A 26,218-nucleotide genomic window follows, 5' to 3' on the forward strand; every position below is an offset into this window, starting at 1 on the left:
ATTTGGAATGGTAAAGACATCACATGAGAGATAAATTGAATGCAAGAGAAATCTTTGCTCTCAGACACTGTGCCTTTTGGTAAATTCTAGCCTGTTATTTCTGCTCAGAAAGGCATGCTTAATAAAGTGAACAAGCACAAATGTCAGGTAAAATATGCCATGTACTTTTATATGCCCTATCGATTTTTCCTATAATTAAAGTGATGAACACACACTGTTTGGTAATAATGAAGCTAGATCTCCATTTGAGAATTTTTTAAAGGGTTAGCAGAGTCAGTTTCAGCCTGTTGCCTTTTGGTAAAATATCTTTGCTTAAATTTCCCTAGGGACATCTAAGTAAAAGGCAGGATTGTGAAGAGCATAGTCCAAGGATTTGAGAAGTCTACAAAAGTTTCAATTTTGGGAGGCTTTGCTTCCACTGCTTATGAAAATAGGGATTGTGTTAAAACCTTTGGAAATGGACTCCTGTCTTTCCACAACAGCTCATGGCTGGCAACAGGAGTAACCCCTTCAGCGCCGCACTCTGCATTCTCATTCTCAGCCTAAGTTTGAAAGCTATTTTAGATTCCAATTTCTTTATGCACTCCTTCATGCTGAGAATGTCAACCAATTAGTGGTACTTTAGGTAATGCTTTTCATGAGATTGACACTGGTCCATAAGGAATTAGACTGAGACCACCAACCCATTTCATATGGGCCAATGAGTAGCCATTGGACGGTGACAACTTTTGATCACAACCTGCATTTGGGTTCAAACCAATTACTTAACAGCGACAGGTTCCATACCACCCAATTTAGTCTGTGTATCATTTAGGGACCCAGATTAATTAAAACAACAACTAGGCAGAAACCTTTTACGTAACTTATTTCCACTGCTCTGCCCACCCTGATCACTGAAATGGAAAAGGCAAGCCAGTACAAATCCATGCTGAAGCTGCGAGCAGAAACAAGCTCCATTAATTCTTGCTTCTGTTACTGGAACAGTGAAGAGAGATCACTGAAAGACAGGAAAGAGTATCTTTTTAATTTTTTATTAATTAGTTGAACTTTAGGGGAGCAGTGTTTTCCTTATGAACAAAATTTTTGTCAAATAGTTCACTTACTTTGCATATAGTTCTGCTTTAAGATCATTTCTTGTTTATATGATAATACTGCTTTTAAAGAAAATACAGAAACTGCACATGATCTTATCTCAGAGATATCAAATTGTGGTTAACAGTTTACTGAATGTCTTCTAGCTTACTTTTTTATCAAATAAAATTTTTTATTTTATGCTGCTGTGTTATCTGCCTGTGTCCCCTAGTAAATATTTTGTGAGCTATTTTCTATCAATGATACTCTTCAATGAAACTGGTATTTTGCCTTTTTTATTGTTGTTCCTTTGAAATTATCTGCTTGGTTCTCAAAGGAAAGGAATGCCATGGTTCAATATTAATGTTTATTTATGATTATTAGTTTGTTGTTTTCAGGTTCCTTTAGTTGTAATCATTGGGAAGGAGGCTGTTGGTGGGCTTCTGTTAACAGCAGCAATCTATTGATAAAACCTCCTCGCCTGCTGCTTATTACTATATGACATTAACCCAAAGGGATAAAAACAGTTAAGTGGGATTTTGTGCACAGTTCTCCCCTGTGGCTTTAGTGTTGCTCCATATTACTCCCGTAGATTCTGGTACATGGGCTTTATGACAGATTCAAAGTCATGTGGCTTCAGTTTCTGTAAATTTGTCTATTATATCTAATTGAAGATACTAGATTACTGTTTAAAGAATTAATGAAAAATAATCAAAGCCAGGGCAACTCAAAATGAGGTACAAACTGCTAAGAATTGCGTGCTCAATTGAATTCACTGTCGCTCTGAGCTTGTTCATTTCAGCATACTGTTGTTTTGTTTCAGTTATCTGATGGCTGTACTTCTAAGAATACTTAAATTCCTTTCATAATTATAATGCATTATTAGGCTGGATTAATGTTAGACAGTATACTTAAAATATTATTTAATAGAATATGTGTTTATTATAGAGCAACTACTATACACAGTACAAGCCTAAAACAACATTCTTTGTATAGCTTTTAATACCTGACATATTAAATTAGGCACTTGTGTGTCTAATAAGCAGAGGTTATCCTTTATTGGATTCTTGAAATATTGATAATTTGGTAACAAAGTATTTTGTGATATACACCCTCCATAAGACTCAGCCTGATTTTAGTAAGTTAATCAACCTATCAGAAATTTGTAATGCTACATTTCTTATAAAATGTTTAGATATCAAATTATATGTAATTAGTAAAGATCTATATTTTAATTATTTGAGTCACTTATCTGTTGATTTTTCAAAGACAAACATCATAAAACAGGCCTTGTCACGGCAGATCTATTCACTCTGAACATTCTGGTAAGTTACTACCAATGGCAATATACAAATAGATTGGTAACTGCTAATGATTAGAATGGATAAAGAAAACTGATTGATTATGGTATAGTTCTTTCATTATACCTGCATAGATAGTTACTTTGGCCTCACATTAATCATGTTATACCAATAACTTTACAAAACTCAGAAACAATTAAAAGAAAAGAAATCTGATTAGACTAAGATGGAAGTGAACTTGGATATTAGAATCACTTTTTTTTTTTGAAAGGTGTTAGTTTAAGAGGTTTTACCAATAGGCCCAAGATAATTTCTAAAGATGTTTCTGTAGTGGAATGTGAGTTTCTAGTTTACCTACTTTTGCTAATAGGTACTTTATTTTTCTTGTTACCTCTGTCCCTGGTTGGAGAGGTTTGTGTTTTCACGAACTGATTTCAGCTCCCCTTAAAACAAAAACCAAACTTTCATGAAAGCACCATGTCCACCCTGCTCCCATCTGTCTTCAGTGGCAGGACACAGTTGCTCCCAGCTCATGTAGTGTCTGTTCTATAGGTCTCTGTACAGTTGCCTTTGCTCAGAAATGGACCTTTGTAAGGCAGTGCTTCCCCCACTGTTTCCCTGCTCTGCTCCTTCTGATCTCCTTGAGGGACACACAGACATGGCTATCAAGTCGGCACAATGATTGGCGCACAATAAATGCTCACTGAATTGATAAACTCATGCATGGTATTTGAAGGTCTTAAGATCAGGGCCTAAAACAATAGAGTTAAAAAAATATCAAAAAAGAAGATAAGATAAAGATATTTTAAAAAACAAATAGAGAATCCAATGACTAGGAAACACCCTCAAATGAGAAGAGTCTGAATGTGTAAGATTCAAGGTTATTAATTTGTTTTTGGCAGGAAAAAGGGTATCTTATACTTCAATAGTGACACACTTATCCAAAGTTCCTCAGGAGAAGGCACTATAAAAATAAAAGCAGGTGGCCTCAGCAAAGTCACATCACGTTGGGCTAATAGTTAATATTGTATCTCAGTTCTTTCATATATAAGTTGAAAACAAATATGGTACCACTTTGGAAGGACATTGTAAGATTTAAGGAAATAATTTCATGTGCAATATTTAGAGCAGTATCGGTACATAGCATTCATACCATTAATGTTGGTCTGTATTACAGTCCTATCATCATCATCTTTTGCTTAGTCCACAAGGAAGTGGTGGTATTACAGAAAACTGCACTGTTCCTGCCTTGATGGTCATTATCTGGCTTTTGCAGATTGCATTAGTCAATGGCAGAGGAAGTGAAATTGCTGAATTAACACTGTCAAGTGGGTGAATAACAACTTAATGAAGGATTAGTAGAAGGGATAGGTAAAAGGTTACAAAGTGAGGACAATGGTTCAAAATAGAAATGATTTAAGATGATCTATTACTTACGTGGAGGGAACTAGGCTATGATAATGATGGCACAGCAGGAAACATGATACAGGCAAAATAAAATAAAGTGAAGGGAATTAGAGAACCTTAGGAAGTTCACGAAGTAAAGAGATATGGCAGTGAAGGAAAGAGTGAGATGAAATGAGATAGGGAGGCTGCAGAGACACCAGGCCATGAGGACAAGAAGCAGGGGACAGATCCTATTTCTTTTGGAAATTGGGCTGGGAGTTTTAGTTTCTTTGACTATCATTTAAAAAAATAAATCCATTTCTTTGTTTAACCCTCTATGCCATGTAATTACTAACCTACTCATGTTTCTGTTTCTCTTGTCCTCTTGTCTTTCTTCCTACTTAGCACTCTGCCTCTCAGCAGTGACACTGTCTGTGTCCCTTTTGTGCTTAGCAGTGCCTTACCCTGCGAGCTTCACGTTGTTTTTCTCTCCCTCATCCATTTGCTCAAACACTGTCACTCATCCAGAGAGAAAACAGATATACATATATTTTTTTTCTGAGTACTGTTACACCAAAGAGAATGAGAAGTGTATACTTTAACTATGACATTTTCCTTGTGCTGTTGTCTGACAGAAATTTAGAAAAACAACGGAACCCAAAAGTGATTCTCCTGGAGTTCCGCATTTTAAATGGTAAGTTGAAGGACAGTGCTATGTACATATTTAGCGTGGGTTTCTTGTTCTTCGGGTCCCAGTTTTAACCTGTGGCCAAGAGGATCAAGTGAATAATGGTCAAGGCTGTGTAAAAGGATTGTCAACCAAAGAAACTGGGAAGCACAATTCCTTTGAATCTGTATCAAACTGAGAAAAAGATTGTTTAGCGCTATAGTCAGGTGTACTGTAGGATGAAGAGGGGAAGCAGCCTTTTATCCCTCACTCAGGGGCTCCACTGGGTTTTCATCTTGTTGGATTTCCTCACACAACTGCAAAGGAAGCTTTGTTCATGTTTCTTGATTGCTGGGGGTTTGGGATGAGGGCACAAGCCGGATGTTTGGAGTCAGACAGCCTTCAAATTCTGTGTTCCCCTCTTCTTAACTCTATGATCTTGTTAAGAGGACAGATGGAAGAACGGACAGAAGAGTAGACTGAGATTAAGGGTAAAACAAGAAACGCTAGAAGGGAGGTTCAGGTCAGAGTTTGATGTGTTTTGTTTTGCGTGGTTTGGCTTTGATCGTCTATTGGGATTTCCAGGACTATATAATTGGAAATATGGATCTAGATGTCATGGGTACTGCAGAGGCTTTGGAAAAAAGCCTCTCATTCTCCCATCATTTCTGCATAACTGCTGGTCATATTTTCATATATTTCTATAGAATATTTATTCAATATTTCCCATTAAATACTATGCCAAAATACATCTGTCTGTGTTTATAAAGGTGTACGTATGTCATTTAATAGCTGCATGTAATTTCCTGTGGTCAATATTAATTCTATGAGGATTTTGCAGCTCTAGGTATGATCCAGAAGTATACAGGAAAAGACAAATGTTAAATCAAGACCTTAGAGATTTGCACGTAGATACTGGCAAAAGTGAGAGTGGACTGTGAAGCAGAGTGAGCGTGGAGCAAGATGGGAGGGCAAACATCCTACATATTGTTAGTGCTCTATGTTGGAGCATTAACAATTCAGAAAATGCTAAAGTGGGGAGTGGAGACTGGTACCAAGGGAAAAACCCTCTAATTTGGAAATGAGGATGTTATCAATTGTCTTGAATAAACAATAAAGTTGGCAATAGAAATAAACAAACTCCTGAAATGTTGGCAACATTAGAATGGAGCTGGGGTATTCGGAAGAGACTAGATATAACCGAGAGAGTGGATATAGATGAGACGAAATATTGGGGAAATATTGGGCAATTCGAGTTGCAGTGAGATACAGAAGAGACAAAGTTTCTCCCTAAAAGCAACCTTGGTTCTTCAAGGAAAAAAGGTAAGAAGGAGAAATCTGTTGAAATGAATACTTCTGAAGTACAGGAGAAGAAAGTGAGGGAACTCTGTGGATTCTCTCTTGTCAATGAAACAGAAAGTAGAAAATAGAGGCTAGCAGACCTTAGGGGCATGAAAAACCTGCAGAAGAGCAACTCTGAAAAATGCTTTAGTTAATGAAAATAGAAGCCAATGGTCACTTAACCAACTAGAATCCTGATAAAATATTGTAATTTTGTAATCTATTTAATCCGTGCATTCAAATTTGGCTAGTGGTCTAGTCAAGTATGTGTACTGGCTCATTTCTGGACTGAGGCTTACGAAAGATGCACAAAAGAAGAAAGAGAAGATTGCAAGCAATTAGAGGCAGGTGAAGAAAGAGAAAAGGAGACATTAGAAGAGTCACAGGATAAGTGTTGAGTTCTAGTCTGCGCTTGCTTTAAAAACAAACATTAGGTTGTTCTCAAAAGTTGCAAAATAGGGGGCTGGGGATTTAGCTCAGTGGCATAAGTGTCTACCTTGCAAATGCGTGGTTGTGAGTTTGATCCCTGGAAAAAAAGTTGCAAAATAGATAAATGATGAATGTTATTTCCATTATAAAAGGATTATTTATGTTACAAAAAAAAAGAAGCTCAAGGTTGGTTTCCTTGCATTGCTCATTGTTTATTTAAAATACAATTTGCCTGACAAAAATTGAATTTGCAAGCATTTTTCAGCGACACACCTATCATGCATGGTGAGGTTTACTTTCACTGTTTTGCTTATGCACAAATGAAAGCAAGACTGGGTAGTGCCCAGATTTAGGACTTAGTAGATCATCAGTTTATTTGCCGGCGCTGAGGATGTGGTTTTCGGTGAGCCTTTTAAACTTCGTTCCATTCCCCTCATTCATAAAACCAAGAGAATAATCTCTGCCTATTTCAGAGATGAGGATTATTTTACCTAGTGATGATTAATGACCTGATATCAGTAAAGCAGTCTCAGCTTCTTGCAGATAAAAAGTACGTGTCCTGAGATTCCTGTATTAGTCCATTGTTTTTCTCCATGGGAACCTTAGCTGATTTGCTACCATAAAAGCTTGGGATATTTCCAGGGGACATAGAATTTAAAATGTGTTTGATACTTTTCTTTTATGGATATTGCTATGTAAAATCATGCAATTATATAAATTCTTTTCTATCGTGAAATTTTTTTAAAGCAGTAAAGGGTAGATGAAAGAAATGAGCTGTAATTCCAGAAAAGAACCAGGACATGTAAGAGTGAATGAATATTTTCCTTTTCTTTCTTCTTAAAGATTGTATCTGATAGTTACCATTAGCAGCAGTCACTACGGGTCAGTGTAAGCATTATATGGTGATCACTCTTTCCCAATATAATTCTAGTCTTCTGTTTGTGAGACTCTCTCCAGTGAACTATTTTTGCTTTCGTATAGCAATGTGCATTTTCATAGTCAAATTCATTTATTTCCTTTGCAACCACACACACACACACACACACACACACACACACACACACACACACAGGACAGTTTTTAGTATAAATATAAGCCATACAAACCTTTGAGATTTTAGCATTTATTTTAAAATGTATGCCTTAGTGTATTAATGGTATTGTAATCCCAAATACTGTTACTGCACAATTTACTGAAGATTACTTTGCTTTACAACCTGCTACTCTGCCCTTTTTGGCTTTAGGTTAATGGGCAAATAATATATGGTTTATACTCCTTTGCAAAAGGCTTTTTTCAAACACACAGTGAAATGAAACACACACACACACTCACCCACACAATTCGAGTAAATAATAACTGGCTGCATGTTCCAAAGCAGGCTAGAACAACTCACAAGACTTTTAGAGTAGAAAAAGAAGCTCCTTTTGCCCCTTTTAATTCTTTCTGAATTAAAAAAAATCTATAAAACAAAAAATATCATTTCAGTCCTTACTTATTTTACAGGACGGTTATAAGCGTGCATTTTTCTATAAATTGTTTTGGATTTTATGGTCAAAGGAACATGTAGATATGATATATGCTCCAATAATTTTGGTGCAGACATTTATTTACTAGTATTCATATTAAATACAACACGTAAGCAACAAAATGATTCATAGAGAGATGGTGGCCTGAGGGCTATCAGGAATGAAGTGGTCCGGCGTAACTGTTCAGAGATCAGAGGAAAATGCAAAGAACCAGGGAGGATTACAGAGGCTCCAGGAAGCTTTATGAGACCCATAGGGAAAAATAAGGGCAGAGAGAGAACTGGGGGTGGGTGGGAAGAATGAGGGTAGCAACGGGGAGCATTATTCCATCACTAAGAGGACAGACTCACACTCAGAATGTATGTAAAAACTGTACAGTCACGTAGACTAGGATAGTAAGACTAAAAAATGATTTATTCTCTCAAATGATTTATTCATCTTACCACATATTTTTATAACAATTCATTAAAAAATGCAGTTCAGCTAGACATTACAAAGATTTGGAATATTGAGAAGAGTTTATTACATTAAAAACATTCATCTATGTTCTATGTTTTTGTGTAACATTTTTCTAAGCAAATACAAATAATATACACTATTTTATCTGGAAAAAATATCAGTCCATTGCATAAATACTGGCACATGTAAATGGGATATTATGTTGGTTATATAGAAAATAAATAATGGAAAAGTATTTAAAAATCAGAACCTCTAGCAACAACTTCAGCTTATGTTGTAAATGTACTGAACATCCTTTTGAAAAGGTAAAATGAACTTAAATGTAAATAGCCCAAATTATAAAGAGATACTATAAGACTTAGCAACCCCAAGCAAATGGATACAATATTAATAAAAATGATTATATATTTCTGTTGCTAGGCAGAAGATGTTGATTACAAATACAATCACTTGAGAGATATAAGCAATTACATACTAAGCTTTGGGTTTCAGTCATCCTGGGAAATAGTACCATTATCTTGGCAGTTAAAGTCTACAATTCTACGTGTATTTGTTCATTTGTAGCATCCTTTCCCTAAGGTCAAAGGATCTTTTCCTGTGAGTGTTTTGCCCTTTCTGTAACATACTATCCACTGTGCTAGGCATATAACATGCGGAAGGGATTTTTAAAAAATTTGATGCCTCTCTTGCCATTTGAGCAGTCCTGAACATGCGTACTAATGTACGCTGGTTGAGGATAAATTGGCATTGATACATGCAAGAATGTCTCTCTGTTTTGTATTAAACAACATTCGTTGAAGTATTCTGGCATACTGAGAGGTAAAATACAAACATTTGTATAATTTACAGAATGACCTCTTCCAGAGTGGAAATAAAAACTGTTTCCAAATCTATTCCTTTCTCAGTTATCTCTTCCACCTTGTAAACTCCAAACTGTCAGATAACAAAGGGGAAATTATAAGAAAGTAGTATAGTTTGCATTGGTAAATCAAAGATCCTGAGTTTATGTTTTATAACATACTTTCTTTTTAGCCTATAAAAACAGATTACTAGAGGAAAATGTGGCAGTAGGTGCATATTTTTTAAATGAAAGAAATTGTTCCCCAGAACTTTTCAATAAGAGAAAGCATGTGACCTCCTTTCTGTGAGACCCACAGTACAGTAAACAATTGAATCCATATTCAGCCAGATGCTTCCAGTGTGTAAATTACTCCCTGGGTAAATGTTAGGCACTTTTGGAGCCGCATTAACTCTTTCAGGCTTCGAGTATGCAATTTAGTAAATTACTGCTGCCTGTACTTAATGGTGCTCCAGGGACTGAAAAAGATTAATGTAGCTCCAGAAGTGCCTAAGTTACTCTCAGGGAGAGCATCTGACTCAATGGAAGTAGCCTGTGTCTAATCATTCTTTGCAAAAGGAGTATTCTTTAAGATTCTTTAAAATAAAGTTACCTTCTTCTTCAATACTGTGTGTACCCCCTCCCCAAAACATACATTCAAAGAATCTGATTTTTTTCCTCCTGTTACTGACAAGTTTTAGTTTTGGAATGCTTTTTGCTGACCTCTTTCTCTGCAAAACATCACAGTAGCTATTAGTTCTTGCTCAACGTGGTCTTTTTGTCATTTTGGCCCAGTTGATTTCATTCTGCTTAATCGCGTCTCTGAAATTCCCTCCTCTGAAATCATCCCTGACTGTTTTTCTTATTATTTCTTTGATAGCCATCGTCTTCCTTTCATATTGTTTTCTCTTTTACTCCCACTGATATTTATTATGGACCCCAGCTTGGCTCCCTCCTGGTCTCTACATCCACAGGGCTTTATTGATCTCTCCCAAGTTCAAGGTCTTACGTGGGTGTGATCTGCTCCTGCAGGCAACACTCCACTCCCCTTTTCTACTACCTCAAATCCAATTCTAGTCTATGGGTTGTCTGAAATTGGGTGTCTCACCACCGGTTCAGTCTGTAATGAAAACATATGGAGCCCATCTCTTGGATCAACTCATCACATCTCATCTTCTCCAGCCACAGGGCTTCTCATCAGAAACTCAGAGCAAAAACTATTCTTATAACAATACTAAACTTTTACTTTCCTCCTAAAGCATGTCCTTATAGCCTCTTGTGACCTTCTCCACTCCATTTTATTCACTATCACTTTGCACTATTTTTATCTACTCCTTTTTAAATACCCAATGATACGTTCTCAATTTGTCCGTTTTCTCAAAAATCTATCTAAACTAAAACTCTCCCCAATTACTACCTGACTGAATGCAAGTGATTTCACATTTTCTCTTTCCTACATTTTATACTGACTTGTGTTTCTGCACAGTTAGGACACCCAGTATTCATGTAATCTTTTTGTGTTATCTAGGCTTTAATACTTCTGTGTTTTGGTGTTGATATATTTGAATAAATATGTGGACTGCATTATGTAAGCTGTTAAAATTTAGAGATTACATTATTATACTATTACATTTTAATTATATGCAATCTATAGAGTCTAAAGAACAAATCCCATGGGTTCTATGGTCCCTCCTTTGAGTTTAACAGAATTTGAAGTGGGTAAAAGCATATAGGATGATGAAAAACGTGAATATAGCATTAGAATTAATGAAATGTATAAATGAGTTGTGAATCTAATAAGGCAGTTAGTATTAAATTGTAGAAAGACAGGATGGGCTATCAATTATGGTAATGAGAGAATAATTTGTGAAAAGACATGAGATATCATATGTGAAATCTGGATACACAGAATAAAGAAGAGAAGGCATTAAGGTGATGGGACCCATATGAAGAGGAACACACCATGCCTCCAAAGGAACCTTGGAACCACACACTTCTCTTGTACAACAAATACCTATACTCCGTAGCATCATTTTTTACCTTCTTGCTACGTGTGTCTGTAATACTATGCCTTGCTGAATATAGTAGGTTTCTCTTGAGTACATTTCATTCATTAAGATAAAAACAATTTTTGAAGGAAAAAATAGACATCAGTTTTATAATTTTACAAAAGACAAGAGTCAAAGCCAAATGTCTGATGTAATGATAAGAAGAGCCAGGTGTGAGGTTCCCATGCCTCTAACTTAGCACTCAGGAAGCTGAGGCAGGAGGACTGCCTCGGCTTTGGGCCAGCCTGGGCTATCTAGTGAGCTCAAGGCTAGCTTCAACTAAATAATGAGTCCTTGTTTCAAAAACCAACAAAACAAACAAATAAAACCCAAGAAAAACAGATAATACAAAAATACTAAATTAAATAGTAAAGAATAACTCTATCTTATTCAATGGATTCTATCTTCTGTAGGTAAAAGTATTTTCATGTAAATGACAACTGGACATTTTGGTTTCAAAGACTTAAAATCTAGGCATATGGTAGAAGAGCTGTGATTTTTATAATCACAAGACAATGTGAGTAAGCTGATTGTATCTAACTTTATCACTGAATAAACCTTTTAACTGGAATTGTTGTAAATATATTAGGTTGTATACACAGAGCTGCCAAAATTCAGCCATTTTTGACCTCTCTCTATGCCAATTTCATACATTTCAACTTAAATATTTTAATATGAAGTGTTTACTTATGGTATTTATGTACATAGCTTTGTTCCACCATTGGCGTGGGCTGTCCTTTAAGACATATCCCAGGTAACGTAGGATGCTGAGCAGAGGCCTACAAGGCAGGAGACGTGAGCTATCTGAGTCATGTCACCACAAGAGGAGTCTGCCTTCTGTTTGAAAGATGATTTGAAAGATGATTTATCAACACACATGGACTCAAGTTATCTCAGGGGGACAGAAACATGGCCATGATTTTGGGGAACTGATATTCTGCTCTTGCCAGTTTCTAATGTGTCATTTGGTTCTTTAACCCCAAGAAGTTGGCACTTATGAGGTGAATGAAGCTGACAAAATAAACACTGCACCTGCAGGAAAAAATAGGTGAGAAAAGGAAAGAAGAGAGAATGACTTGAAATTGAATTCTGGTTTGTTATGCTGGCTGCGTGGTATTGAAGGGGCATTTGAGTTCTCTAACCCTCAGTTTTCACAGGCTTCACAGGGCCGATGGGGTGAAGGGTGCGAGAGCTTTGCACACTGCATGTTGTACATGGGGCTGTGCTAGTGCTGAGCAACATTAATTGAACAACAACCCCACGTAAGCAACTCTGGTTCTTTCTGCACCCTTGCCTAAGCAAAGTTTGTCTGGGGTGCGTCTACAGACTCAGCTGAGTGGGTAGAAAAAGGTTTAACTACGTTCCTCAGAACTTCTCTTTAGATACACTTCACTCCTTCTTTTCTAGAAACTGTTTTATTTCAGACATAATTTTTTTCTACTTTAGAAAGCAATAAGAATTAATCAATCAATAATTGCATTGATGGGAAAAAACTAATAAAAGTGGAACCATAACAGGACTTGAACTTAATAACTTTGAAATATAAAGGGGACACTTTATCCATGGGAATTTAAAGATATTATTTGGCCACCAGACGGCTTCCATATTTCTTCATTACTGCAACACAAACATAAGAAATACGGAGAAAAAAATCTCTATATAAGTGCTATAAATTTTGAGCTGAATTCCCTAGTTCATAACATGGTAGCCAACCAAGGAATTTTTTTTTATAAAATCAGGATTAATTCAGTGTGTATTCTGCTTCTTTAACAAAAAAGAAATGTGGAAGATTTAAGCTTTTAAAAAATTAGTCTATTTCTCCTTTTATAGATAACTATCTTTTCATATTTTACTTAACAAAGTTAAACACAAATTTCAATGTCTCCCAACTCTCGCATATTAAATTTTGTAACTATCGACTCATTATATCACTTCTCAAAGGTCTTCTTATATTCTCTTAAGGAGAAAGAGAAAGCATAGTTCAAGCTTTCTTTATTTCTGATCTTTCATTTCATACTTTTTATGTTTTAGTGAAGTGACCTTTGACTATTTACTATTGATATTAAACTTACATATAGGATTCATATTCTTTCTTCCTTTTGAAAAGGAAATCAGCCAGTAAATCCCTTTTCCTTCTTTAAGAAAATCTGTCACAGTCAATTATTCACTTATGATCTAGCCTTTTCCACCATGCTTCTGCCAGTAACCAGTTGTGAGAAGCTGGACCAGTCACAGACTTCCTGTGACACTGCTGGGACAAAATACCTGTTATCATGTCTTAAGTGAGAAAAGTTTATTTTGGTTCATTGCAATTTCAGTTGGCTGGCTCCATGGCAGAAACATCATGGCAGTAGTGCAGGGTGGAGGAAAACTGCTCACCTCATGGGAGCCAGGAAGGAGAGACACAGAAAGAGCCAAAAAGGAAGGGGCTCGGGGCCAGGTATAGACGCCAAGGTTCTGTCACCATTCCCGACCCAGATACACCCTGAAATTTGCTTAGTTATCATGGTGGAATCTCTTAAGCTAATCAAGTTGGCAATCAAGATTGACCATCACAGTTTCCTTCATGTATGAAGCAACTCAAGATGAGGATGCCACATGCCCTTTCTACCCCAGCAGTTTACCCCTTGTTTCCATTGTTTAATTGTCTTTTTCTGCTACTTTAAAGTGATTCATGATTTTTCTGCCTTCCTCTATTATTCTTCCTGGTCATCATCCCCTGTCATCTGGGCTTGTAGATCTTTTATAACTGCTGCATTCTCTTCACTTTATTGCACATGTATTTGGGATGACGTGGCCTCTTTATAATCAGCATGAAAAGGCTTCTCTCTTACAGTTACTCTCCTTGACTTTCGTATTGTCTTTGACACTGATTGTTCTTATTTCAATCCTCTTCATCCAGGGGCATCTGAACCTGCTCCTAGTCTGATTCTCTGATTACTTTCTTCAGCATGGACTTCAAGTAGATACTCATGATCACCCCAACTCTTCTGATAAATATCCACGAGAAAAGAGCCAGCTCAAACTGTCTGAGGGGAGAAGAAAGTCTTTGATCTTAGTTTCCTCATTCTTTAGTTCTCCTTCTCTTTCTGCTTTCTCTTTCTGAAAAAGGGATTTTGTGAAGTGGACTTCCTACTCCTTGGGCCAATGGTCTTGGCCTCTTTTATGGTTCACTCTTTCATTTTGTTCGCATTTATACAACTAATCCTCTCAAAATGTCACTTTTTATTTAGTAAAACATTTTAAATGCAGCCATCAAAGCTGTCTCTCCATTTTTACAAATGATCAATTTCACTAATTAGGTTAATTAATCTATGCTAATGGTAAAGGTGTAGTTACATTTACTGTGATATGACATAGTTGCAAGGGCTTTCAATGAAGAAAATCCTAAGCTCAATTTTTTTATCTTTGCTACTTAGGAGCTGTGTAACTTTTAGTATACTTAGTTCACATCAATTCACTTGATTAACAAGCAGTGTGATAGTACAGACTATGTACTATGTTCTGCTCAAAGAATTTTAAAACATTTTTTAGAGGTTACCTAATTTTTACAATAATCCTAAAACTTACACATTTAACAACCGAGGAAGCTGAGAAACAGAGAGTAGAAGTGTTTCGCAAAAGATTGCAGAACTATTAAAAGAGCCGAATGAGGATTTGAAGCCAAATGGTCTGTCTCATTCTCCAAAATACAATGCATGATGCTTCTAAAGCTCTCTCTTTTTTCTCTCTCTGTCCTTCTCTCCCTCTCTCTCTCCCTCCCTCCTTTTCAGATTGAGCTAGCTTATCTCAACAGAAAGGGATCAGAAAAGGGAATGGAAATTCTGTAGTGTGTAAGAACCAGAGACGAAATATATAAACCAAGTTGCATAGTGAATATTCCATATTCAGCTGCCAATATGGTATATGCTAAATAATATCTCCTTTGTTTACCTCTTATCTTTTTGGTTACCTTCAATTACATTTTTGATCATTCATTTTTTCCTTGTTTAACTTTAGAATGTCAAAGGACTTGTTCTTTAGCTCAGTCTTCTTTACTCATGTATATGCTGACAATTCCCAAATTTGAATCTTTAGCCTAGACCTGTCTCCTAAACTTTGATTAATGTCTATGTAATTGCCTAACTTGACATTCCCACTTGGTTTCTAATAAACATCTCAAACTATCTATCTAACACTGTTATGCCCAGGATTTTCTGTTTCTCAGTTGACAACAATTCCATCTGCTCTAATTAGAATGTATGTCCCAAAAGTTCAGATATTGGAATCTTAATTTCCAATGTGGCAGTATTGTGAGATGCACCTAAAAGGTGGTAATTAGGTTGCAAGGACCTCCACTCTTGTGAGTGGAATGGGTGTTTAGTTCTCTCTGGAATGGTTTTGCTATAAAAGCCAACTCAGGAGCTTGTTCTCTCTTGCGCATTAGCTTTACTGTCATGAGGTAATTCAGCATAAAAGCTGTTGCCAGATGCTGTCACTATGACTTTGGACTTTTCACTCTCTGAAATCACAAGCTAATTAAACTTTTTTCCACAGAGTAACTATGTTTCATTCATATAAAGTAAAAATGGAGGATTTAGGCATAGATTTGGGAAGATATTTTCCCAGATAAATGCTTCTTTATAAATTGCCAATTCTGTTATATTCTTGCATAGCAACAGTAAATGGATGAAGACACCATCCTTTCAATTGTTTAGTACAGTGTTAATGAAATAATCTCTGTTATGGGTAGAACTGTGTCCTCCAAAGAGGTTTTGAAGTCCTAACTTCTATTACCTGTTATTTGGAAATCGGGGCCTTTGCAAATGATTAAATTAAAATGAGGACCTGTGAGTGAGCCCTAACCCAATATAACTGATGCTTTTTAAAAAGGGAAATTTGGATACAAACAGACATGCACAGAGGGATGGCAATGTAAAGACATAGGGAGAAGGAATACTTGAGGCTTCCAGAAGCTCAGCAGGAATCATTGCTGCTAACATTGTGATTCTCTGTTACGGGAGCCCCAAGAAAATTATAAACCTTCCATTTCTCCTCCATCTCATATTTCAGACATGGTGTTGATTCTACCTCCATATACATCTGTAAACCTGGGCTCTTCGTGTCTTCTTTTGCTTCCGTTCTGCACTGTGCTCTCATCATCCTCACCTGGGTCTCTGTAGTGGTCACCGAGTCTATTTGACTTTTACTTTGGTTTCCCTACAACCTACTTTAAACACACGGTGAGGGGGATATTCTTAAAACATAATATGATAATACTTCTGCTCAAAACTGCTTCGTATACTGGTAATAAATTTATTGCACTCAGAAAGAAATGCCAAGGATCTTACCATAGCAAAAGGCCCTACTGTTAAGCCTCCCAAGTCCTTATTTGTCTGATCTATTGTTTCTATCTCTTTTGTTCAGTCTGCTTTAACCACATTGGCTCATTTTTGCTACTTAAACTTGCAAGACACTCCTGCCTCCAGGCCTTCAAACTACCATGGCTTCATAGCTCCCACCTTGGCAATAACTAAGCAGGTTGGGGGGTTCTACAGCCTGGTCATTTCTTCTACATGGGAAAGTCCTCTAATGAGCTGGCTTTTCTTAGGAGCTCCTTATCGGGTTTGTCTTTCTGAGAGTTGAACTCTTGCTAGCAATCCTCCTTCTCCTCTCTCCTTTCACACTTAAAAGATCAACATTGCTGTTTGAAGCTCTTGCTCCCTGCTCCTGCTGGGCTCCCCCTTTATCCTTCATGGACATTTTCCCCATTTGCTGTTTTGTTTGTTTGTTTCCTCCCAGCATGGTTTACCTCCAGTTACCTCCCATGTGACTCCATCTGTTCCTGTAAACCCTTGGCTTAAATCATAGGCCTAATGAGACTCACCCTGACTTCCATTTAGACAGTGCTCTGCTTCCATCCTCTTCTCAGCTCTGGTCCTTTGGCTCAAGATACCCTTTCTAATTGTCACCTCTTCATTTGTTATAATTTACTTAGCATGCCTCTTGCTGATTTATTTGCCTCCACTATAGAATGTAGGAATCTTCATCTTCTGTTTACTGATGTATCCCAAGTGACTAGGCCAGTGTTAGAAAATTAAAAACTTTAAAAAAAATCTATCCAGCTATTTACATGCTTGTTTAGAGCTCTACCATATGTGTTGTAAGAGAAAGGTCTAAAAAAATCAGTATTCTTTCAGTGTTTTTAGGATTTTAATTTTGATATTGTACCATTGATATTAGTTCTGTAATATGTAACAACATCCCTGGTTGTATTTTCATATACTCCATTTATAGTTCTCGGTATGAGTTTTATCCATAAATTGTTGATTTCCTTGATCTATGAAAGGACTGGATTCATGCCTTAAAGTCTGTACATATTTCCTCTGCAGTTAGGGATATCTCTGTCCCATGGAGAGCAAATGTTCACTTAATATCATTATTGTATAATGTGTAATGAAGTCCTTGTATTCCCAATCTGTAGACTCAGACGAACACTCGATATCATATTTCCTTATTTTTTGTACATGAACTTAATTTCTGAGTCCAACATTTGAAATCTTGGGGTCAATCTCAGTCAAGCCTGTTTTGAGGACCTGGGCCTTATAATACACTGAGGTGATGGAGAGGCCCCAAAAGTCACTGGGCACCAGTCTAAAATATTGCCCAGTTTACTTAGTCTCCATGGGTCTCTGCTCTCTGTGATGTGAAGTTTGAACATTTTTAGGAGAGTTTTTGCTGGAAGTTTAGCCTCTCTAAAACACCATACAACCATCTTCTCTAAGATCTTTCTGGAGAGCACAAACTAATATTCCAATGTTAACATCTTAATAAACTATCTTGCTTCTAATGATGGAATAATAAGTTTGAATTCTTTATTATAGAGAGACAGTAGGCCATTTTCCCTCTTTGATAAGTCTCTGGAAAGTAATTTTCTATACATTTTATCTCCATTTCCTCTGTAGCATGGAGAAAAAAAAAATACTGATGCCTGTTCACCAAGGAACACTCTCTCAGAATGGAACCATATTTTATACATCAAAATGGCAGGAGAGAGGATGCTTTTCTTAAACCATGGTCAAGCTAACCCAGGTGATCAGACTGACATGCTTCTCAGCAGTTACATTAACTTTTCTACTGTTGGAATTGTGCTTTTTTAAGAAATAGAGGGTGGGGTCATGTTAGATTAGTACGTAGCAGCTTTTTTACCTGGTTAGGAATTATCAAGCCATGATTTTGATAAATTCAGCTGTTCTATGATTTTGGATGAGGATGACATTTTCCATTTTGTCTTGATCTTTCTCCTTATCTTTTTTTTCTCTCTTTTTGTCTATTTTTTAATGAAAAATTTTGAGTAACTGCCACATGCCTGACACCATGCTAGGAACAGTGGTTAAAGCCACAAACAGAGCCGACCTAATTCCTGTCTAGATAGTATTTGTCCTCTTTTTTCCAGCTCAATTAATAAACATTCATTCTGTGATGACCTTCATTAGTTCTTGAATACCATTTTCAAAATTATTAGTAATGGAATTATAGCATTAAAAATATATCTTTAAAAACCTTCATGGTTTCTTGGCACATAGGATGCATTTATTTGTAGTTCACAAAAATAATGTCCGTTTTTATTTGTTTTAATAAATACTTGCTATGTGGCAAAAGCAGAAATATTCTTTTTGTCAGAAACACACTGGCAAACCATAGTTTGAGCTGCCAGTAGCAGACAAGGTCGAGGGATATGGAGACAAACCCAAGTGAGGAGGAGATAAAGGAGAGTCCACAGGGCTTCTGTAACCCCGATTAAGTGGGCCCCTGAAATAACTTTAAAATGTAGACTTTAAAAGCTATATCATATGATCACATAAAGGAGGTGGTTATCACTCACTGATGGTGGAAAAATTCTCAAGGAGAGTTCTAAAAACTGCTTGATGTTAAGCAGATGCATTCTCTTTCAGACTAAACCCCAGGAAGTGAAAGTTTTAAGACGATAGACAAAAGAGTATTTTTTTTCTTTTATCTTGATAGGATAAAGTTTCTATCAGATAATTCTAAGGTTAGCAACTATGAAAATAAGTATAGATAGTTTAAAAAACTTAATTATACCATACTATAGCTGTTTAACAACAAATAATTCAATATTACTTTGCTGTGGATATCAATGTTGTATTCTTATTAATTATAATTGTTATACAAATATTGGAAAATTTATATATAACATTTATTTAACACTTATGAGACTCATTGTTATCTAAATGGGTATTGATGATTTAATTTAATGAATCAATAAAAAGCAGAATTTGTGCCTAGGAGAATACAATTTAACTTTTATCACAAATATTTGAGATGAAGGTGTTGTCCGAAAGATATTAAGTATAGCTAAGATGTTTGCATTCTTCAACTATTGCAAATCAAACAAATGGGGAGCTGTCTTTGCAAGTTATTTCATAATTAAAATCAATCACAAAGAAATTCAATTCCATATATTTCTCTAAATCTTGTTTACTTGAATCTTACTAATAAAGAACACAGTTTAATTTATCTTTAATTTAAATCAGATAACAAATTAGCAAATTAAGTACTGCACTTCTTAATTGTTTCTTGTCAGGTGGTATTCAAACTTGCAAAATGTTTACCCACCTGGGTGAGATTTCTGCAAAGTGAGAAATAGACTTTCCACTTTATTATAAATACTGAAATAGTTGCCTCTTTTTTGTTTTGGTCATTACCACTGTGTTATGCATTTTAATATCATGAATTTCAACCTTTTTGTTGTAAAACACTGGTGGATTTAATTTAGGAAATGTTATTTATTTTCATATACAAAAGTATCCTGCACTCACATGCATTCATGTACATTCTAACATTTTTTTCTTATCAGAGATGACAAGTATAACAACTAACTGGTTATGATATATGTTGTATATGAAAATGCCATAGTCCACATATATTATAGTGGTGAAAATGTTTTAAAAAAGACTACTGAAACATATACAGTCATACTTTATTATCAGTATTATCAATTTTCCAGTTTTAAAGATGAATACCCTGAAACTCAAAAACACTAAATAACTTTATTGATGTCGTATGACAGGAAAAGGGGTTAAAACAGAATTTTCTGTCTTTTTTTTTTTCTTTTTGGTACCAGGGATCAATCTCATGACCTTGCGTTTGCTAGGCAGGCGCTTACACCACTGAGCTAAATCCCAGGCCAAAACAGAATATTTTAAAGAGCTAGCCATAAAAACTTTAAGAGAATCAAAAAATTTTTTTCGAAGTCATTATGAAGCATGAATGACTAATAATTTTAAGTAATCAAGCGCAATTTTTCAAGTTATTATCAATAAACATCAATTTTGGTCAACATTTATAATATGTTTAGTAATGGAACAATATGCTTAATTAGATTTTTTGGATCCTGTAAATTTTCATTCTCTATAACAGTGTATAAGCTAAGTCAACTTTTAAAAGGATATATACATATATATATATATATATATATATATATATATATGCATGTATGTGTGTGTATGTGTGTAATGATTCTAATTTTTAAAAACTGTGGTAAGAACACTCAGCATAAGATATACTTGCTGAAAACATTTTAGGTCTAAATTAATGCTGTTAATTGACTATAGCTATAGTTTTGTACAACAGTTCTACAGGGCTATCTTCTGTATCAGAAACTTCATCATTTAATCAGAAAAATATTTCAACATAGTAACAATGATTATGTATGGGTGGTGTGGCCACTAACAATTGCTCTTTTCATTAATATTCTTTTTGTTTTTTTTTCTGTAGCTTTTGTTTGGTTATTTGTCATATTAATATTCTTATCCATTATTGAGTTTTTTGTTTCACGATTTAAAACAAAAGTGCTGGAAACTTACCAAAGCAAAACGAGAGGCCTTTCTTTGTGTCTTGTCATCCAGAGAAACCACCATGGATTAAGAGGTTCTTAATGCAGAGCCTACTCTGTACCTCAGTGACAGATGACCTCACTTAGAAATAGCCATTGACAAATGGCATTCAAATGTCCATAAGGAATTTAGATGTCCTTTCTTACGGCTTAATCAGTTATGTCTACATAGAATCTATTGAAAATGGCAGAGACTGGAAGGCACTAGTCAAGAAAGGGAATATGGATTCTGCATAGTTTTCATTAGTACACGGTGAAGAAAGCTTTAGTCCAGGAGGATTCTGGCGTGACAAGACGTCCCTGTCTAGGCAAGTAGATCTGTCAAGCAAGTGAAGAGACTGGATACCTTCCAGTCACTCTTGCGTACTATGAGACCGAGGACCCAGATTGAGAGAGGGAGAGGATCTCATGGAAGTGTGTCAGCATCGAGCAAGGCTCAAACCAATGGGTTTGGAGTTTCAGAGCAGAATAGTAGTCCTTGTGAAAAAGCAGTGGGGATAAAGACAATCCTGGCTCGCAGGACAATGAGTTTCGGTTGCACAACAAAACCATCTGTGGGTTATCTCAAGTAAGGCACATTAGCGGGGCAGGCTGGCAGCCAAAACAAGCCAGAATCTAGAACTGAGCCTGGAATAGCACTGATGAACCCTAGTGCTATGAGTGGCTCTGAATAGGAAGGACTTACTTTGCTTTATTGCCTGGAGTCCTTCCCTTATTTACAAGTTTCTGAGATGGGAGTTTGTGTTGCATTGCTGGCTGAGGTTTGAGAGGTTTAAACTGGTGCTTTTACTCATTCTAGGAGAAGTTACCAGTAGGTGACAAAGTGAAGCCGGTGATGTGAAATAATGGAGGTGGCAAGCAGGCCAGCGCCCTGTCGCATGAAGAGCAAACATGAGAAAGGCAGGAGAGCCTATTCAAAAGCTGTATTCATTTCATGAGGAAAAGAAACCAATGGGTTTTGAGCTGGATTTAGGAACTGAACATTTTCTAAAACTAACGTGAATGGAGTTATTTATAATCTTATGCACTGTTTCAGGTGCACTTTGTGTGTAATTTAATAATCCTGGAGATTAAATGTTACAGTCTCAAATTTACAGAAAAGAAATCCAGGGTCAGGGAACAGGTAAGGTCACACAACAGGCAGGTGCACGGCTGTGTCCATATTTCAACCCGTTCTCCTTCTTTTCCAAACCTGGCCCTTTGCAGGAGAGGAGATTACAGAACTGAGAAAGAATGTGGTATTTACTAGCATCCAAATCACCTGGGTAATTTTCAGTTTCTGGAAAAAATGAGGTGGACAAGTTGAGAATGGAAGGAAGCCTTTTATAAGAGTGTCTATTAAAAATAGCTGCATTAAAATATTTTTAGACAGGTTTGTATGCAAGGGAGGGGAAGTGGGAAAAAAGGAGAAGAGGAAGAGAGAGAGGGAGAAGCAGGGCAGAGGTACAATTCAGTCTTCACACGGCACTGGGAAGGGGTCAGGGAAATGCTATCTGTGTTCCTCAAACACTCGTAAAGTGTGGCACAGGAAGGACAAAGAGAGCCTTCATCAGTCAAGTAAAGATAATGTTTTCACTACTTTAATGTCCAGCAGCACAGTTGAGGTGGGAATCAATTTACCAACTATTGTAGACAAGGTCTTGCACATTTGAAAGACAGACTTGTTTTTGTTCTCTAGGAGAGAGGGTTGATGTTAGTCTACAGTGTCTCCAAATTATATTTGAAACAAGTATTTATTTCATTCTCTGAGCCTTTACTAATTCTTTGCCAGAATCTTACATTTGCCCTTGGGCTTTCTGGGAGATAAGCTTATTTCAGCTCGCATTTAATTCTCCTGGATCGGCTTTACTGGGGGAAGATAGAAGACACCAACTGAAGTTTTGAATGGATTTTTCAGCCTTCTGACTGCTTGACTTTTATATAAAGTGAGAAATAGACTCAACACTAGCTGTGGCCTTCTAAGATAATCTAATAGAGAAAATCTGCAGAGAGGTTGGAGAATGACTTTGTAATATTAAGGGAAGGGAAGTATTCCACTGTGTATGGCCCTGAACCAAATAGGTAAAGATGGTTTCATGACTAGACATGATATTTTTCATCCCCTCATCGCAAATATAATGTCATAGAGACCCTTTTGATATATGTTGAAGAACCTCAGTGTGTAACTCACTTTGTTCAGCATTTTGCCTCAACTTTCTGAGTTCTGTGTGCTACAGTGCTTCTCCATCTGGAGCTTCATTTTGTCAGATGTAATTGTAAACTTTCTTGTTATCTATGGGAAGAGTGACACAGTTGCCTGTGTACAGCTCAGTGGATATGCAGACATGTTCATAAATTGATGAAAACGGATAGCTTTACAAAATAAACTAGTTTTTCAACCTGGGTAGAGTGATGGGTTTATGCAGGAATCATCCAAAGACCCTAACATTTTGCAGTGAAATACAGGGAGCCTTAGAATGGCTAGATTAGTCAGAAATCACCTGAACTTACTCCAAGTGAGGCAGCTCATGAAATGCAACAGAGAATATGCAGTACCCTGAGTGGACTTCCTTGTCCTGCTTTAAAAGAAATTCTGAATCTCAGTGACAAATAATTCTCATACACACTAAAATGTTGATTATAGAGTATAAGAAGTAGAAAAGAAAAAGTATAATGTAAGATACTTGTTTAGAACCTGACTTAAACTAACTGAAAAGTGACATTTTAAAAATAATTAGAGAAATTTCAATAGTGACTGAATGTCACTTGCTATTAGACGTTGATTTTGTGTAAAGTGGAAGGAAGGAATGATAGTATACAATCAAACTAACAAAGAAGATAATAAATAAATTCCTTATCAATAAGAGCTTTATTGGCAGGAAAGATAATTTAAAGTAATTCATTGATTAATAAATAGTAAATAATGTGGAGGGAATAAATGAAACAAGACGCAAATATAGCTTTACTTTTCTATATGCTTGAAAATGTGCATAATAAAACATCAAAACATAATAAAACATTAAGAACTTTCATTTTTTTTAAGTGTCCACTGCTCACAAAGACCTGTGGCCTCTTCTCAAGGAGAACAAACCAAGGGATCAAGAATCAAATACAGAAGCGTGGCTCTGATGAAGTAAATTTTCACTCTTCTGACAGTATGTAATCACTGTGACCTGATTAGTATTGTAAATGAATATACATTGATAGTTTTGTAATAAAATTTTATTAGACTAAACCAGTATCAGGAAATATTTAAAATGCTGAAGAGAAAAATATTACTAAGTTTGTGAATTTTGTTTTTAAGTTTTAGATTATGACTGTCACCTAAGATTACTGTTCCTATGTTTTACCAGCTGACTTCAGATATTTAATAACAAGCCTGAAGGACATTTATATAGATATCATGTTGAATTTTTTTCATCAAAGCAACCTGGCTTCCCAAATAAGAGATGCCTCTAATGAAATCAATGCATATCTTATTCTATACTCTCTTTCTCTTTCTATTATAATTCCCATGTTTGTTTTCTAAATGTTTACTCTCTCACCTGTGGCAAATTCACATTTTATATCTGAGTTCCTGCTGGTACGTATCATATGTTGACAATGTTCAGTAGTGTGTGCAGTATACAAATAGCATCATATAGATGAGACAAAGAAAATAGCTCCATCAACATATTCAAAATTTAATATCACAGCGACTGATTTTTTTCCTAGCTACATTAAGGAACTCAGAGAGTTAGGGGGATGAAGGCAGGAAGACCAGGACTAAGAAAGGAAGGCAGAGTTGCGAGGAAGCTACGCTATCGTACTAGACAGACACATGAATGACAGAAGGAAAGAACACAGCAAGACCTTTCTTCAAACAGAATGTGTATGAAAAAGCTCATTCAAGCTAGTCATCTGACACACACAAACAAAAGTAGCTGCCACTAGAGAGATATAGTAGCTTACTGGAGATTGAAGTTCTGAAAGCTTTGTAAAATTATCCCTCATCTTTCTGTCACCCTAAGTTCAGCTCATACTTTGTTGGTGGATCAGCCATTTGCTGAGACACTATGTCTATGAGGAATTGGAGCGAATGCTTCTGTGGTCACCACCTAAGGGGAGAGATGCTTGTAATTTCTGAAACCGTCTGGTCAAAGGTCTTAATCAGTCTATTTTTTTCCAAGGTACATATGGTGCCCTTTAATCCCTGGAGGCCTTTTAGGAGAGACCTCAAAAAATCAAAAGGTCACTGCTGTAGTCTGAATCAATTCAATAGAAAATTTCTGGAGAGGTCAGCTTTCCTCTAGTTTTCTTGGAATTAGTGTCTTTTTCTTACACTGAGTATAAAACACCCATAAGCCATTAACGGAAGAAAGAGTTGAGTACTTAGCCTTGACCCATGTCTTATTAGGGGTCACCTCCCAAGTGTTAAATCCCCAAAATTAATTACTCAGAACACACAGAAGTCTTTATAAATTCCTTGTGAATACCTAAAATGATCATTTTTCTTTTCACCTTCTTATACAACAATCATCCATTAAGTTTTAATTATCTCTTTTCATCAAGCCCTTCATCTACATTCTATCAATTGCTAGAGGCCTTTGAAGATGGAGACTGGAGATTATCTATCTATCTATCTATCTATCTATCTATCTATCTATCTACTTTGGGCCATACAGGTTCAGAATTGTTAACAGAAACTATGAGGCCAGCATATGCCATACACACAAAAATTCCAATTCCATCTGAATTCAAATCTTTGTATCTTCTTTGGGAATCAGGGCCAAATTTTGCCTGCAGTGTCTATATTCCTCCTAGAATGAAAACTCGATGAGATCAAAGTTTAAAAACAGCTATTTTTGTTCTCTTGGGCAAATTCAGCTTTGAAATTTAACAAAAAAAATATTGTTACATGCAGGCACTAGCCCTGAGACTTATCCAACAGCAAAAGCAAGAGTAAGAATGAGAGACAAGAGACAGGATTAGAACACAAAATCAGGCAGTTGGGATCTCTTTATATTCAAGTAATCATTGATTTACTCTAATATATTACTTGTCTTACTAAAATATAGCATTATTTTGAATTGTATTTGTTTATAGCTACTGAAGGATTGAGCTCTCCATCTGTTTCAGGCAGCTCTTGTACATGCAGTGTGGCCAAATCTGATTATTTCTCTTGCTACAGTGGTAATATGCTGTATCTTCAGAAGAAATCAATTCTAAAATGTATTCAAAGAAACTAGCTCACAAACCATGTCAAAGCGTTCAATAAGATAAAGTTTGCTGGAAATTC

The 26,218-nt window shown here is 36.1% G+C and overlaps 1 protein-coding gene and 1 long non-coding RNA gene across 18 annotated transcripts in view; one reads left to right on the plus strand and one right to left on the minus strand.

The window, feature by feature from the left end:
- Window positions 1-24,196, plus strand: part of LOC111756601 (uncharacterized) — a 148,130-nt gene extending 123,934 nt beyond the window's left edge. Inside the window, exons 6-7 of one of the 2 annotated variants that reach the window (XR_010042580.1) lie at window positions 4,394-4,452; window positions 23,984-24,195. This is a non-coding gene — a long non-coding RNA (uncharacterized LOC111756601). Of the gene's footprint in view, window positions 1-4,393; window positions 4,453-23,983 lie in introns of both variants that reach the window. The other variant, XR_002791025.2, reaches the window with a different exon arrangement.
- Window positions 1-26,218, minus strand: part of Tenm3 (teneurin transmembrane protein 3) — a 2,467,413-nt gene that overhangs the window by 726,609 nt on the left and 1,714,586 nt on the right. The gene's annotated exons all lie outside the window — the stretch shown is intronic.

This window comes from Cavia porcellus, unplaced genomic scaffold (assembly GCF_034190915.1).
Source record: "Cavia porcellus strain 051 isolate PalLab524CR breed Dunkin Hartley unplaced genomic scaffold, mCavPor4.1 scaffold_24, whole genome shotgun sequence".
Classification (NCBI taxonomy): domain Eukaryota; kingdom Metazoa; phylum Chordata; class Mammalia; order Rodentia; family Caviidae; genus Cavia; species Cavia porcellus.